Consider the following 17,721-nt stretch of genomic DNA (forward strand, 5'->3'; position numbering starts at 1 on the left):
CATCACTACAGCAGAAGCTTGTGCAAACCAAGGGCCTGTATAAGCAAATTAATGAGATGTATCCTCTGGTCCTCACACCCAACGTTGGTGTGATGGCTATAGACGGTGCATATGCCCTGGGAGGGTTGTTCAGCCATTTACTGCAAACTGAGCACACTCACTCAACATATTTGTTCACTCTGTTCCCCTCGGAGATTTTGGAAGATACAGAATGCGGTGGAAGGCAGCCCAACTTGTCTGTTGGAAGGGCTCCCTCATCATTGGGTTGAAACAGCTAACACTCAGACTCTAATAAGTAGGCTCCAGAACTGGGGAATGAAGCTCGATAGAAATTGGCTGCCCCTCTCTTCAGGCCAGTCAAATCAAATCGGCACATGAAAGCCACCGCTTTAGCATCCAACAGATAAAAGAAAGAATATGCTTTGACTTTCCTGGCCAAAATTTCCCCTCTCCCATGCTGTTGCACAATATGCTGTGCTGGGCTCAGAGAATATCTGCTCATATGCTACAGAGCACATCACTGTAAACTTTCTTATAATTCTCAATTTTCCTTTTTTTTTTTTTTTTTTAAGAAGTCATTATCTCTTACAGCTGAGAAGAATGCCTCATCTAGAAACAGAGGTATTGCCATAGCTCACATGCAGCCTACAGGCGCTATGTAGACATTCAGTTTGCAAACAGCTGCAGGGGTTTGAAACATTTGTGCCCTGCCCTCCTCAAGCTGTTTATCAGTGTCCCTCGGACATTGATTACTAGCCTGGTAGCTCTCCCAGCTGTTTGTGTGAGTGCTCCCTAACCCACTTCAAGCAGAATCAGCTGAGATATTTAAACTGTTTGAACTAGAAGCTATGCACTAACTCAGTTGATTGTGCCTGAAGTGGGTTAGGGAGCACTCAGACAAGCTGCTTTGTTAGCAGAGGTGAGGGGTAAAGCACAGTAACATCTTAAGCTCTTCTAGCTGGATCCAGAAGAGGACATCTGTCTGTAGTCTAAGTAACATAGGGACAAGTCTGTGGAGAACCTGGAACAAAAACTGTGCCATGAAATGATGATAACATACATCAGCTGGTGGTCTTACAGCAATGACAAATGCAAAAACATTCATTCATGCCGGTGATATATTGGAAATCACGTATCTAATGATTGCTTAAATGACAGTAATGACAACTAGTTCCTCAGGTAGAAGAGGGAGGAGGAGGAGACACCTGATCTATACAGCTTAGTGAATGATAGATTCTTCTGAAAACATCATCATGTGGCATTTGGAGGATATCATGGCCTCTCCCTCAGAACACAGCCATTGTTATTGTCGTTTCATGCTTTAAGCCCACAGGGATCATTATGTCTTTCCACTCTCAGTACCATATAGGCCACAACTGTTAGCCAAGTTTAAGCTATACTGAAAGGGAAATGGACACCCAAGAAGTGTATGTGGTCTCAGTTTGACTACCTGTAGAGCCTGCCGTGAGTTACACAACTGAAGCTATGCTGTTTTACGTTGGTTTGTCTACACCCCTTTTCACCACAGCATCCAAATGCCTTCAAGGAATGAGTTAAGTGATGTGGCTAATATCTGCCATTCTTTCATTTCAGTCTCAAAGGGAGAACTGTGTAGGCAGGAGAGGATTGGTTTTTTACTTTTTATTTTAGGGTTTTTATCTTAAAGTGTTGATGCTACTCTATGTTTACAATAAAGAAGGTAATCTAAAGAAGTAGTTGTAGTTTTGATAACCCTTTACTCTCGTGAGAATTTGTTCAACACTAACAGAGCAGCCCCCAAAAAACTCAGGTAACTGAAAAAGCCAGCCTGTGCTTAGCTATAAGAAGCCGCTACGTGAGAAGAGGGTGCTTTTGATGCATTTATGCTAGCTTTGTGTTATTAAGATGAACTGCACGTTGTGTTCTAGATCAAACATCTTCAAAGCTGATAGTGTCATACCCAGATATATCCCGTTGCTATTTCAGAGAAGGGGTAATGGAAACCCAGCTTTGGTTACATATGTAATCTGCCAGGAGGAGACAGGGGTTCCTAAACAAAATGCATGCACAAGCTTAGTGACAGCTCAGAGTCCAGGGACATCACCAAATTAATGAGCAAGTTAACCAATTGTGTTTGCATAGCCTCAAAGAAGTGAGGCTACACAAAAAGGTTTTCTTTGTTTGCGTAACCTCTCCCCTGCTTAAGATCAGCTTCAGTCAGCTTTTCTTCATTGCTGAGCTGATCTGTAAAACCACTAGGCTATCTTAGTGGTACTGATAAGACCTAAGATCTGTTGAAGGACTGTACTGCTGGCACTTAGGTTCACATTGCCCGAACAACTTACCTGCAGGCCACACGTTCATGGTGAATTCTAGTTAAAAGAATAGTTGTAAGGGTATATTCTTCCATCACTCGTTATTTAGTGGACACCTTCATAGAGGCCCCGAGAACGTTCTCCTGCACCTCTGCCTACTCACAGAGAGGTCATCAGTATCTTGAATTGAGTAACATGAGGGTGAGGGAGCACTATCACACATCCCCTGAAGTATCTGTTCTGTCCAGCTATTATGCTCCATCCAAAATAATTTCAGCCATGTATTTTTTTTAAAATTACTTTCAAATGTAAAATTTCAGTCTCTAGATAAGTGGCTGGTCATCACTTTTCCTTTAAACTTTGATTTATGGTAAGTAGTGGAAAACTGTTATCAGACCATATTCAGTGAATTATTTCTGAGTTAGATAAACTGCACCCTCTGATTTTGTTCGCCTGACCAGCCAAAAACAGTGCTTACATCTTGGTCACAAATACATGATTGAAGTTTTAACTTGTTTTCTAACTAGCAGAAACGATGACAACATAAAAAAGACTCAATTCAGGACCTCAGAAAGTAGCAGCACGAAAGACAGGTTTTTAATCCCTTGATCATCTCAAACACGAGGCTAGTTTAAGGGCAGCTGTTACGCAGTTGTCATCATACAATCACTAGGAAAGGTCACCAAGTAATGGTGTTCACACACTAGCAATCACAGGGTATTACTCAATCACTGGAAAGTAAATTGCTAGAGAAGCTAAGCTTTCCTCTTGGCTGCAGACGAAACAAAGTCAAAAAAAAGCAGCAACAGAGGGCAAACCATTCATACAAAGATGTATCTGTAGAGCACACATTAACCTATTGTATATTCTTTATGTCTACATAGACCTGTACACAGCTATTTCTAAGACCATTCTTCAGCAGGGTACTTCAGTCCACCTGCAATTTAAAGCACATGAATAGTCCCACTGAAAGCAACAGAATTCTCCATGTCCCTAAAGTTATACGTCCTTTAAATAAGTCTGCAAATTGGGGCCTAAACAAGCTTTAATTCCTACGGAACAGTTGACCTTAATATATTGTGGCAAAAAACTACAAGCTGCTTATGCAAACAGACTAAAAAGTACTTGCTGTCTTTAAATTATATTGCGGTCTTATGTTACAAGTTAAAGCGGGTTTCGTTGATGGGGGACAGAGATGTATGTCTTTTGCAGAACAGGTGACTTATTTCTGAGTGTCTTTCCTAGTTGTGTATCCCACTGTTGTGGGATCCTTTATTTGCTTCATAGATACATAGGGGAATGTTGCCATTTCTAGCACCTGTCTGTTTAAAAGAGGTTTTTGTCTCCCAGGTAAAAATCTTTCTGTGCTTCTCAAGTTTCTACAACATCTCCTGTGTCTGTTTTTTTTTTGTGCTGTTGAAAAGAATCAGAATCCAATATTCCTGTGGATATTGTATTACCAGCCATGATATTACCAACTGCTTCCTACCTTCCTCTTTCTATAAACCACTCAAGATTTACTGTTGGTGTGTATTTTCTTAAATTTTGCACAGTGACTTCCTACCTCTCTTTCCTGAATGGCCACTGTTAATTTAGATCTACTCAGAAACATTTTGGATTTTATCATCTAAGCTAATTTCTATTTATACCACATTCATCACCATGGTAGCTGAATGCCTTAGAAAGTATCTTTGAGGTAGAGGCTATGCAAAGCTTATTTTAAGCCACTCTGATTCTTTGCCTTTAAAATTGAATTCTAACAACTTCATCTTACCCCAGCTGAGAAATTACCCTTTTGCACTTTGCAAATAACAGTCTGAAATCTGAAGCCAGTCCAGCATGACTTGGGACCCAGTTTTAGCTGAGAATATCAACTGCAGTAACTGACACCCATGTAAATAATACACTTTTATTTTGATAGTTCTCTTACTCTAAGAGAAATGTTATGATATAGAACATTCATAATTAATGAAAACAGCAGTTCCTCAAACTCAAGCAAAGCCAGCAGACTTGTAGTAAACTCTCATACTCACTTTCACCTCTGTTAACACGTCTGTCTACCTTGAAATCTGGCTATTATTAACTATACAGTAAAACTCTGCATATATATTATATACAATGACAAAACTGCATTACACGCTTTTGAAACAGAACACAAAATTTTGTTCCATATATTCATGCTGCACCATGGAATTTGCTAAACATTACTCCTCTAATTTTAGAAATAATACACCAGAAACCATGTTTTTACATCAGGGGATTTTACCCCTGCACTTCTGAAGAAATCTGGAAAACAACAGAAGGTCTAGCTAGTACCTGGGGAAAGTCTGAACTACTTCATTCATCCCTATCTTCCTAAACAATGCCAGCGATACACTTAGGAATTGTAAATTTAAGGAAAAAGAAAGAAGACTGCCCATATTGAACATGGGAATAGCATAAAGTCAGCTGTATTTGTCAAGTTGTTATATTAATTGTCGTATTCACTTTCAAATTCTGTCTTTGGGGTTTCAGTTTGGTATTCTTAGGAAAAAAAGCTTGTATTATCTGACAGTTCCTTCCCTCCCTCTGACTTGAACTCACTGGGAAACTTCAGCCAAGCTTGAGTCAAAGGTAAAGGCCTGAAAAATGTAAACATTTCCAGTAGTTGTGTAAAGATAATAGCCAAGAAGCTTACAGAGAAAGGCCAATATCGCCCTCACAGAGAGATTGCACCATCAGCACAGCTATATTATTAACAAATGAGCATGGCAGAGGCAACTTCCCAGGTGCCACTATCTAAAGGACTATTTGCTTAATTTGCCCAAAACGGCTACAGAAAGCCAGCAGAACAGTGCAGAACGCAGCAACACAGTGATGAATTTGTCATCATTGGAGCACGTGTGTCCACCCAAATCTTTATCTGCTTGGAAGCAGATGCATTACAGCCAGTTCAAAAAATGGCAATTCAGGCTGTTTAGACACACCAAGAAAGAGAGAGATTTAAGTTCTTCCAGGGGTACCCCAGGGTGCAAACAATAACACAGCTCCACACTATATAGAACCACCCCCACTATGAGAAATGCGTCATTCAAAAGCCAACTGCACACATATGTATATGCAGAACCTCCTATCCAATGGTTTCCATCCTTAAATAAAACCGCCTGCAGATTGAACTAGCCCTCTATTACTGTAGCTTGAAAACTGCACATCTTGCCTCCTGTGCACTGAATGGAATATTCTCTATTACTGTCTGAGTCATTAAAATACCATTCAGATAAGTTTTATGCAATGTAGTTTTTATCAATATCAAACATGCTCAAGTTTCATGGTTTGGTAAGTTTCCCCTAACATGCTGTTCATAAAGCGTAGCTCTGTGTGTCACAACGATGCCATATGAAACCTCATCTGAGGCCCAGGAGACTTGATGGCAATACAGAACTGATTTCTTCATACAGACTATGAAGCAAACAAGGGATCACAATAATCTGATGAGAGACGATCTTGACATCCTCCAGCCCAGCCTACCTCTGCAGATATGTCAGCTAGACTTGTTTGGACAAGCAAATCAGTTTGTTGTTTGTTTTCTTTTAAAATACATCAAATGAGTCAACACATCAACAAAGCAGCAACATATTTTTCCAGTTACTAAATGTATTTGTAATCAGCCAAACCAGAGATATGAAGAAGCCTCTTTGTGGAGATGAAGTCTTTGGTTCTCCGAGTCACCACAAGCACTGTCACACACAACACAAACATAATTTTGATCTAATCAGGCTTTAAGAACACATTCATTGTAGGAGAATACAGCTGTCCAAAATCATGGACATCCAAACTACACGTGACAGGATCAACCCCAGAGGCACAAAAAGGGGTCTGACGAAGCCTTGCCACAGGAGCAGGGCACTAGCTGGTCTGAAGCACCATTAAAAGCAACATGACATTCCTCATCTCCTAAACCCCTGCTATTTATACCAAGTATCTTTCCGAGTCTGTGTTTAACTTTCTCAAGCAGCAGAACTGTTTTTAAAGAAGGCTTTTGAGGAAAATCTTGTGAATTTTTCAGGTTGCAACAAGTCACACACCAGAAGGGCTCTGAGGCTGGTACTGGCACACAGTACTCGGAGGTGGAAACCCAGCCTTCCATGGAGGCCAGGGGCTAGTTCTTTTCAGTAACACGAAAATCTTGGCATATTCTTTCTGCCATCAGGGGAATGGGCTGTTTCCTTCTCTAAGGCCTCCCCACAAAAAGATTCACAAAAACTGGAGCTTGGACCTTACTTCAGACTCAAGCAAATATACCTTTATTGGGCATTTGCATATTAAAGCTGATGAAGAATCCCCCAGATCTCTAGTTGGACTTAACTCATTGCAAGTATTCATCCATTTAGCAGTAAAAATGCTGAGTATGTGGTGTTGTTTTGACTCTAAGTTCACAGGTCCAACATCCAACAGCTGTCACTTACTGCAGAGTGCTCAGACTTGTGGGCGTCGCCCTACTGTCCATTGATTTACACTTTTTTTGCTTCTCTACCTCAAGCAGCATAAAGGTTTATGCCAGCTCAGCATTTCTAAGTATAAGTAAAACTTAGTATTTCTCTACATGAGATATCAAAGGAAACCCATTTTCCCTATTATTTTCATCTTCTGCTATATGGAAAAACGTAATTTTGTCAAATACTCTTTGCTGCTTCTTTCCCCTCAGCTCCCGTGTCTCCACTAATACCTACCTGCATCCAGCTCCACTTGTTTTTGAGGGCTGAAATATACATCAACTAACAGACGAACCAGGTCTTTTCCATAAAGTACAGAATTTTGCTAATGAATTACAAAATGTTTTGATACGACTACTGTATAAAAGCAAACCCCCATGTTTCAAGTCACCTATATCACAGCATCAGCATTTGCAAAAACAAAGACTTTCATGTCTGTGGACACCTGGTTTCACACAATATCTTCACATACACCACAAAGCAACAGGTCTGTTCTGCAACTGGAAAAAAAAAAAATACAATTGCAGCACCTGTAAACATATGCAAACTGTTCCTAATCTACATATCTCAGCTATGGGTAGCAGTGACGACGCAGCAGCATGGAGTGGGCTGTGGGTGATTAACCAAGTGGGTGGCTCTTCCATTGATCTCTTCACCCTGCTTGTTGCCCAAGCAAAGTAGATCAAAGCTAAAGCAAATGTATTTACCCACACTACAAGCAGACCCCCAACTGAGGCAGACGTGCACAGCCACTCCACTGTTCCGAGCCCTTGCATACCAAATTTCCTCTTGCTTATACTCCCACTCCAAGAAACGTTAATGTTTGTAGCAACTTTCTACAGCAGCTGAGGAAGTAGTACTTCTCTGGTACTTGTGTGGGTGCCATGCCTTTCCTCAGCTGATTTTGTTTTGTTGTTTGTGGGGGGTTTTTTGCATAAAGTCAGCTATCATTACGGTAGCTGAGACTATCACATCATGAGGTTGAAAGTAAGAAAGACTATCAGTAGATGCAAGCAATGAGGTGAAGATTCAGGACTAATAATCTCAAAGCTTGACAACAAGAAAGTGGGTATCACACACTGACAAAATAAGTAGATGCAATCAAGCAGCTGCACCCTTTACAATAGAGCAAGTTTTTCATGTTATCTATTTATTGCAGACCCACTATTACTTTTCCACTTAGCCAGGCACTCTAGCTCCCTCAGGAAAGGTATGGAATTGGCATGAAAAAAATAGGAAAGAAAAATGTTTCTTACTGTTTGAAAAATGTATCTGCTTCACAGCTTTACAGATGAAATATGAGATTCTAACGCAATTCAGGAGCTCAGAGTTACATAGAGTGAGGCAATAGTTTAAAGATTATCCAGCAGTCACGATCTGCCGGGCACACTGCAGGAACACAGCCACTGCATCATCACTTTGTAAACCCTTACTTACTTTCTAATGATAAAGTCATGGCTCATCCCTGTGCACCACACCCCTGCCCCCAGCCATTCCTGCTGGAAGGAGAATAAAGTGAAACACAAGGGGCTTGTTCTATATTGTACTTCTCGAACACAATTCAGTTTTAAAATAATTTAAAAAAAGCCTGCCTGATTTAATATCCAGAAGGCCAGATCCTCCCCACGTACGTCACCAGTAAATCAGCCAGTTTGGGGGTACTCACTCTCAGATAGTGATTCAGACCACTTACTGAAGTATCAAATAGCTCCCAGAGGAACTAAATATATACATATATAGGTGTGTGTATATATATGTATCAACTGTTGCCATCGCTTTGGAATACAAACTTACTCGAGGTCTGAAAAAGGAGAAACATGCTGAGCCCCGAAAGGCTGCCTCAAAATTGCTGTAAAGCTTCTGTGCTTCCTGCAAAACTCCCTGAGGAAAAAAAAAAAAGTTTATCTTAGTATATCCAAGTGAGTCTTACACAGCAGTTTGCTGCAGAACACAGGTGGCGATGATGGTGGTAGCCTTTTGTATCATAACTCAGTGTCTGCAGCACACTCCTCAGATGTTAAAGACCCAGACTCCTCTTTCCCACAGCTCCCACTTCTCTAGCAAGATCTTCCAGCCATCAGAATACAAAATGATCAGTCCCACTCCCATGCATCTCCTACTGCAACTGGTGCACTGAGCTGCAAAGAAGACAACATTCAATGGGCCAGTGAGAAAGTAAGCATGAATCTGACTCCTTACTGATGAACATCTCCAGAGGGCAGGAATCTGGTTCTCACTCAGGGAGTGCTTGTATTTTTCCATTTAAGAGTCTACCTATCATTACCTACCTTCCTAGAGCTCAGTATTCTGGATCTGTAAAGGACAGACACATCCCCTAGGGAGTCCCAAGTCAGGCCCTTGGTCTCAGACACATCTTCATCCATCACTTCTCATCAGCTAGCCCAAGAGCTTCTTCCTCAGCCTGTAGGCTTCATCATCCTATAGGTTCATTACACACAGAAGGAGAGGTATTGCCTCTGGCACACTGACATGCCCTCTGAGCTATCTGTCTTCACTTACTATGTGGAGACCCACAGGACTTGGGTCAGCTGTTTGGAATCACTGCCTAATGGTCAGGACTTAGTTTTGAAGCATTATTTCACTTTAACCCAGTGCCTGAAGCTACTGGGTATATTCAAGTCCTTGGTTGTGTTTTCTAAAGTGCTTGTGTGACCTCAGATCACCAGAGTAACTTTCAAACTGACTCATTGAAAACGTTCTCTACAGCCTCCACTTACGTCTTCAGGCTAAGAGGTAAGTAGGACTGAAAAATAAAAGAGGGGAGGAGATATATATATATATGCGCACATAAACATAATGATAATATTTAACACCACAATAAAAAAGCCTAGAAAGATACTTTACAAATTACATAAACCATTAAGTTTCTGAGTACAAATGAGGTACTCCTTCCTCCTTGGATATAAACCAAGGAGACATTTCCCTTTTGGTAGATGATTCTCTAATGGTCCACTTGTTTCTCTTATCAGTGCTTTGAACTAAATGGCAGTTCCTCTGTTTGGGGGTAGCAAGATTCAAACCATGAAGAGCTTCACTAGTTAAAACCTGTTATTTTAAGCTGAACTATATGCCAAACGACAATATAAAAGATCTTGACTATCACTTGACAGTTTCTTCTAAATTCCCCTTTGATGCCCAGTTTGGAGTCCGATAATTGTAAGCAGGTTATTTCCTCTCCATCCTCACCACGCAAACTGTAATGGGGCTGTCTTGTCTCCTTGCAGGTGGCAGGAAGAAGTCATCACAAAAAGGAAATCCTATCATAGCCTGATGAGCATTATTTTCAGCAGCTCTGTCTGCTTAAGGAGTTCCTGCTCTTACATGATTCCTCCTTGTACCTCCTAGGTTGCTGCAAATAAATCAGAGCAGGGAGCTAAACTGGCTAACCCCCCCCCCCCCCCCCCTTCTTTTTCAGCCAGGATTTTTTCAGCCAGATTAGTTCTCCCTTTGCACTTCACCACATGCCCAAAAGCTTGTGCCAGCATAGCAGAAGGAGGAGGAAGGGAGTGGGAAAGAGTGGCTGGAAGTAGGAGGAGGTGAGGGAGCAGAAGGGACTGCTTCATCGGGTCTGAGGCCCACAGCCTAAAAAAATAACTACCTCGCTGGGATCAAGTACTCCTAAGGTGCCCTTGTGAGGATGGTTGTGCTGTCTCCCAGAAATGCTTCACTTGATGAACCTTTGTGTGCTAGTGAGTGCCTAATTCCCTGTAACGGAGAACTACCACTGAATGCACTCATTATTTTCCAGCAGGGACATTACCTGCTAACAGACAGAGGGTTTCAGGTTAACGCCGCCAACATCTCCTTCAGTGTGTTAGCCTTTGGGCCTTTGTATGTCTCTAACTTTGTCTAGGGCACTAAACAGATTCTCACCTAAAGCAACACTGCAAGCGGGCGTACTGTTGCCTGCAGATTTCACACAGCCTACAGCGCAATCACAGAACCTGCAAGCGGCTCAGATATATTTAGAATCCCACATTGTCATTACTTTTCATCGTGCAAAACGGAGGGGGGGGAAAATAAAGAATAGAAGCAGATGATAAATGCACAGCTGGAGAACGTCAGCAGACATCTCAGCGCTGACTGGGCCTGGTTTACCTCTTGTTTAACTGAAAGGGAGTGCATGACCCTGAGAAAAAGAAAATCAACTTTTATTTCTCTTGCTGTGGTCAACACCTGGCTGCCCCTGTGAAGACAGTGTTATGATAATCCTCCAACTGTCATTTTCTGTGCCAAGTCACTGCTGCCACTGAGGACCGAGCATGCCGGTGGGAAAGGACACAAGTCAAAGAACTGCCTGTGAAGAGGGAAGCACACGGCTGCTACCTGGTTTGAAATATCCCAGAGGCAAAGCACAGCAAGACAACATGCCATAAGGACAAAAGAGACTGATCATAAAAGGTCATAAAATGATACAAGAAAGCAGTGGTACAGGAGTTCATCTAGCCATACAAAGGTCAATGCATAGCCATATGTAAGCAGAGATGCTTGTAATTAATGATTTAAATCACCGTTGTTGACCAATTCCTTGGATTGTAAAATGTGATATTTTTTCCAAGACGGGATCCCAAGAGAAAGAGGACAATATTGAAGATGCAGATAAAGTTTGAATTCTACCTCCAAAAGATAATTCCACAATCGCTCAAACTTACCGGGAGCGTTTCCCCTTCCTTCTCCAGGCTCCTAATTTATGTCTGCGTTAAAACATTAGCAGAGTTGCTTCCAAGGAAGGCAAGCTGACCTATCTGTGTTTGTTTTCACTGCTCCTGAGACTCCTCATTTGTCTAGCTTTGTTTAATTCCTCAGCACCACCTCATTTCTTGAGAAGGTGGAGAACTCTTGCTCATACTGCCTTCAGGCTATAATAATAGGTAAAATCACCCAGATTATGCCAGGTTTTTTACCTCCATGCTACCTTTTAAGTTAATTTGGGGGGATGGGGATTACACTAGTGAAGGCTTTTGTCTGTCAGGGCTTTGTTTGCCAATGGCAAGCGGGAAAGGGGAATGGAGAGAAAGATTCTGGATCTTTTATTTAAAGCTATTTTTGAAGGAACTATTAGGTTCACTTTAGAAGGGCAGGCAAACACAACAGTCAGCTGAAGGCTCCAGATTATGACTTGAGAAGAGCTTTTCTGTGTCCCCGTAACTCTGTCAATCTCTAAATAATCCATGTTATCCTTAAATTCAGAAAGAAAATCACAAATATTAGTGGTTATTGTGTTCAATTAGAAGCTGTGGCATTAATCTCAGAGTCCTAACCATATCAGCCCCAATTTCCCCTCTTTTCTTGCAAACCAGTCCCCTTCTTTCCTAGTCCTCTGCTCTCAGCATCCTTAGTACCAGTCAAAGCAGTGGTTCCACTTAAGTGATGCACATGTTTTTCAGATGTTTCCATGTTTCATTCTCCTCCTCCAACTGCATCTCTTCCTGAGAAGCAGATCTTCTAGTTAACATAGACAGAAATCAGCTTGTGGGATGCCAGCGGCAATGGAAAGATTTGCTGGAAACTGCAATGGTCTCTCAGAAATACAGGGACCTTTGTCAATGGCTATAATGTGTCAGAAACCCTGCTCTTGATGGATAGGATCCTTGTAGTCATTTTAATATTGCAGGTAACTTCTGAAATGCCATGTGGACATGGAGAGGTTCTCAGAAATCCATGGTCATGGGCTGTGCAGCTCCCACAAGTCTGCTACCACTTCCCAACTTTCCATGTTGTCTTAGATCATCACCTTTCTTATTGACCATCCGTTTAATAAATCCAAGCTAGCATTCGCGTGCAGGTGGTTGGGAAGCATTGTAACACATTTCTTGCTGCAGTTGCTATGTTGCGTGTAATCACTCTTGTTGAAACTCTGCTGCCATCAGAGGATTTATACAGAAATGATTTTAGCCTACAGATCTATTGCAATTCCCCCACAAATTAAAGGGTAGAAACTGTCCTGTGTTGGGTCAGGCACAAAAAACATTTTGGATCACCTCCGGCTGGCCTAGCAACAGGGTGTTTTCTTGTGGACACTTCATTTTGTGCCTCAGAATTTCAGGCTTTGTTTTTGAGACCGCCAGTTCCACAGAGGAGAAATTAACCTTTGAGATTAACCAGTGCTTTGAGGTCTCCCTGCAGCTGGCTCTGTAGTCACTTCTGGCCAACCTAAATACAGGCTGCCAGCATGAGACAGTCCTGCCCTCTCTCACCTCTGGCTTCACGTTGCTATCGCCACATCAGGGAACTGAGCACTGAAAACAAAACTAGACTCCTACCTCTCACCTCCATCAGCTCCCAGCTGGGTCGCAGGGCTGAGCTGGTTCGGTACACAACCACCAGCACAGCCCAAAGGAGGCAGCAAGAACATGCAGCCCAGAGAAATATCACGTCTTGCAGCAGCGGCGTGAATTTATGTTGGTTTAAAGCAAGCAGGCAATTGCAGCCTTAGCCTGCACATTGAAAATCTGAAATTTCTCAGATTTGTTTTAGTGAAACGGTTAATTTTCACAGGTAATGTTTCAATACAACACTATTAACTGCTGCACTGCTTATCAAAGATTATGGCAGTGAAAAAGGTGACCATGTTTTCATGATCTATATAATCTGAGAAAGTATGTCCAAAAAACCCATTTGCAGAGAAAGAATGTTATCATATACTTTTTTCTCCAGAGACTACCATTACCAAATCTCAGTTCTAACCTTTTTTCAAACTTCTCTGTAATAAGTCTCTTTTTGTAACCTACTCCTCAGCAAGTTTGTGATAAACATGCATCATCAGAAAATTCAGGCTGTCACTGCTTATGTGAGTGCACAGATCATACAGTTGATGAAAAAACTTGTGGTTTATGTATTTTTATATTTTTTTTTTTTAAACTAATTTTCTGCAGATATATTTGAACATTCTCTTTACAAATTTTCTGCTTCAGTGAACATTCCTATCAGCATCTTATTGTGAGGACATTTGCAGAAAATCAGGCATTTAAATAGGTATGAACACAAGCAAGGTGAATACATTTAAAAATTAGAGAAATGCTACTTATCCCAAGGTCACTTTTTGCACTAGTGTCAGGATGCACTGAATATAGGAAATCAAAATACAGGATGATGTTTCCAAGGCACAACAAGGCTATTTTGTGCCATCCTAACCTAATATAATGTTAGATGGCTGTTTTCTTTAACAAACAGTAGGAAGAGGTTTTCCATCCTAGGGGAGTTTCAGTATTTCAAAACTGAAAGAGCAAAGTCTTGTTCTCAAATCCACCAGTGAGCCAACAAGAACATTTTTTAAATGTTTCATTTCAATTATGGCCCTTTTTCATGCAAATATCTTAGTATAATTAACCTTAAGATCTATCAGAAAAATGTGTCACAGGACAGTTTTCACATTGAAATTGCTAGCCGATGATGTCTCAACAACTTCCAAAAAACCCTCCCCTGAAGTTTTGAAGATGAGAAATCCATCCAAGCCATTTTCCTTCAATCAAAAAAGAGTCCACAAGATCTTTTGGGTTTCTGCCAGTCTGTATTCTCTGATAGAAAAACTACTGATCAGTAAACTGTTGACTGACTCAATTCTATGTTGCTCCCATGACCATCTTCCATCATCATGACAGAAGGACCATGAGCACGCCAGGTGAACATGGGTGCAGCATGCTCTCCTTGCAACACTCCACATGCGCAACTTCGTAAGAGTTACTGCAGGTTGCCTTACACAAGAGAATCTCTGAGGCTGATGTAACATACGTCATGGATGATATAGCTTTCCACAGTACCAGAAGACAGAACGGCTTCTGACAAAGCCAGTGCAAAGCCATCTATGGTTTACACCCATGGTCACAGATGTCCAGTTTGCACCAATGAAAGAAACTTCGTAGCAAGAAAAACCTAACTGATCTGGGGAGGTCACAAGAAACTCACTTGTGACTCTTCTAGCTGCTGTGTGGAAATAGAGATTGCAGAATCAGAGAAACTGGAATAAGCTCCTGAAGGCCATCTGAACCAACCTCCCACTCAAAACCACACTATCACCAACTCTAAATCAAATCAGCCATGGCTTTATTTGGCTAAGTCTTGAAAACCTCCAAGGATCAAGATTCCACAACTCTTCCAAATAATGTATTCCAGTGCTGTACTATCCTCCTACTGAAGAAATTTTGCAAACATCCAGTTTGAATCTCCCCAGATGCAAAGTGTGGCCCTTGCCCTCAAATTTGTCCTCAGTTTCCAGTTCTCACGGTAAGTTCCTAGTCTGTATTGCTGCATGAGGTTATTCTGCTCCAGCTAGCAAGCTTCACACACCTTACTGAATGTCTTAAGGTCCAATCCACAAGTGTTTCAAGATCCCTCTGGACTGAAGCTCTGTTGTTCAGGGTGCTAATCATTTCCCTTAATTTAGCCTCACGCACAAGTTTTCTGAGTTTGCATTCTCACTGATCACAATGAAAATGCTGAACAATATCAGCCCCAGTATCAATCCTGGGGTACACAACTCCTGAGCATCAGGCCATTGATAATTGTTCTTCAAATCTCATGGTCCAGGCAGTTTTCAACTGATTTAACAGTTTGTTCATCCAAGCTATACTTCCTCAGCTTCCAGATAAGAATGCTATGGTGTCAAAAACCTTACTGAAGAGAAGATATATTACATCCATCACTCTCCTCCCATCTTTTTAGCCAGCCATTTCACCATAAAAAGCAACCAGGTTGGTCAAGTGTGATTTACCATTGGTAAAGAAATCCATCCTCACTCTTCCTTGTCATTACCTTCTTGTAATTTGTATGCTTGTAAATGGATTCCAAGAGCATGTTGCTCATGAAGAGCAGTCTTGAGCTTTAGTTGCAGTGTCAAGGCCAACATCATGCATCTAAATTTATTCACAGATATCCAGATATTGGGGTATGGCTCTGTTGCAAGCACAGCAGTGCAGGTGTAGTCGAGTTAGCTCAGACCCTACAAACAGTCTACCCACAGCAGCACAGACTATAGCTTTACTGACCAAGCTTATGTTGGGGCTTGTAGCCATGGTGAAATAAGACTGCCATAGTAAATCTGTCTTCAGTACCAAAGATGGCGAGTCATTGCAGTAAATACACCCCAGTTCTTTCTAACAGATTTATTTCACAGACCATTCAGGCTAAGCTGTGGGTATTTCCAGGGTGAGTGCACTGTCAAGCCCCAGTTTCAAGACAACAGTCAAAACTGAGGCATTCCCTGAATGGGTCTGGAGTGTCATTACTGAGGTGAAAGTGTGGTCTAGCTTGAACAAAAGTTTATAGCCTTCTATAAAAACATACCTTTTTTCTATTACTACCGGTAGCAGATCTGACAGCTGTTATCTCTCTACTTATATTTTATGCTTCCTAATTCTAACATATGATGGCACTTCACTTCCCAATATTCAATTGACATTCTTTTGATGTATCTTTTGGGCTAGTGCCTAAGCACATTTGCAAATAGTTTAGTGCTCAATTTAAGGCTGAATATATTCCCAGAATTCCTTTTGCAATCAATTATTTATTACTTACAAGTGTTAAGATCAAAAAGAAAAGAAATAGATGTATATTCCATGCTGACAGGAGGTCCATGGGGATTACAGAAAACAGAAACTTTAATGCTAAATTTGTGTAAAAAGGGTAAAATGGGGATTCCCTAGTCAGTTTAAAAAAAAAAAAAAAAAAGAAAAAAGAAAAAAAAGAAATGGCCTGGATTATACAGTTATTCTTCTTGGGCTTTATCTCATGGTTAGAAAGGCACGCTTGAACTGTACCATTAGTTCTTTGTACCACAGGGGCAAATTCTGGTTTGCTTTCGCCAAGGAATACCGGTCAGCTTAAACTCAGTGCCAGCTACCTGGATGCATCTTTTTTCAGCATACCCAGGGTGGCATACATAACTAATTAATTAAAATAGTGATTGATTCCTCTTCAAAGGCCTAGGATTTGTGTTAATTTTTCAGCAAGGTCCTACTGCCTGCATGGCTTCTTTGTAAAACCTGGAGCTTGTAAGGGCATCAACATTCAAGCAAAGGGGAATTCGCAAGAGCAGAATTTAGAAAGATTGTTCATACTTCATTGAACAGCTCTGTAGAACGCAGAGAACATTTTCACAAGCATGTTTGACTGGGGCAAAATTTGCATTATTCCTGTCAGTGGGGTACAAGCAGCGATGGAGGTTCACAAGGTCACACACAAGACCTGTCCCTCCGTGGGCCGCAGGTCAGAGCTCAAGTACTCAAAACAAAACTTCATTTGTAGTCACCTCTGGCTATGAAGGTGTCTTTACAAGTCATGCGCTCTTCTCTGTAAGCCTTTATTTATTGCTAACCTTAAACTGTGCCCCAAAGACAAGCAAGAAAATACCCCTGGCCAGGTCAATGCAAAACCAGTCCTTATCTGTGCGATTAACATCCAAGTAAGCAGTATCTGGCAGCTTCGCAATGAGCCCGTGCAGAATTATTCAGACAGGACAGAAGAAGCAGCAGGAAAAGAACAAGCTGGTACAAACAAATGAGGAGAAATTCCAGCTGAGGAATACAGGCTGATAAAAGACAATCTGCAGAAATAAGACATCTAGACATAAATACAGGTGAATGGCTACACAGAGCAAGTTCATTCCTGATGTAAATCTGCAAGCTGAAATGTGAAGCAGAATATCCAGCAACCAGCTATGAAACTCTATCACAGATGCCAGAACTTAATAATGACCTGGACTGTTTTTTTCATGGCTAGCAGTCCATCTACCAATGGATTAAATTCTTTTCTCTTTGTGTTTTTTTACAGGTTATGCAGCAAATCTATCACCTTTTCTGAGGTCAGTGAAATTATAACACCCTTGTAATTAAGTTACTTATTTCTCAAGTAAACAGATAAATTAGACTACCATAAAAACTGAGATGTATCTAAAGAAAGTGGCAGCTCTCCAGGTAAAAAGAATCAGCCATCTGCTC

Source organism: Accipiter gentilis, chromosome 4 (assembly GCF_929443795.1).
Source record: "Accipiter gentilis chromosome 4, bAccGen1.1, whole genome shotgun sequence".
NCBI classification, from domain to species: domain Eukaryota; kingdom Metazoa; phylum Chordata; class Aves; order Accipitriformes; family Accipitridae; genus Astur; species Astur gentilis.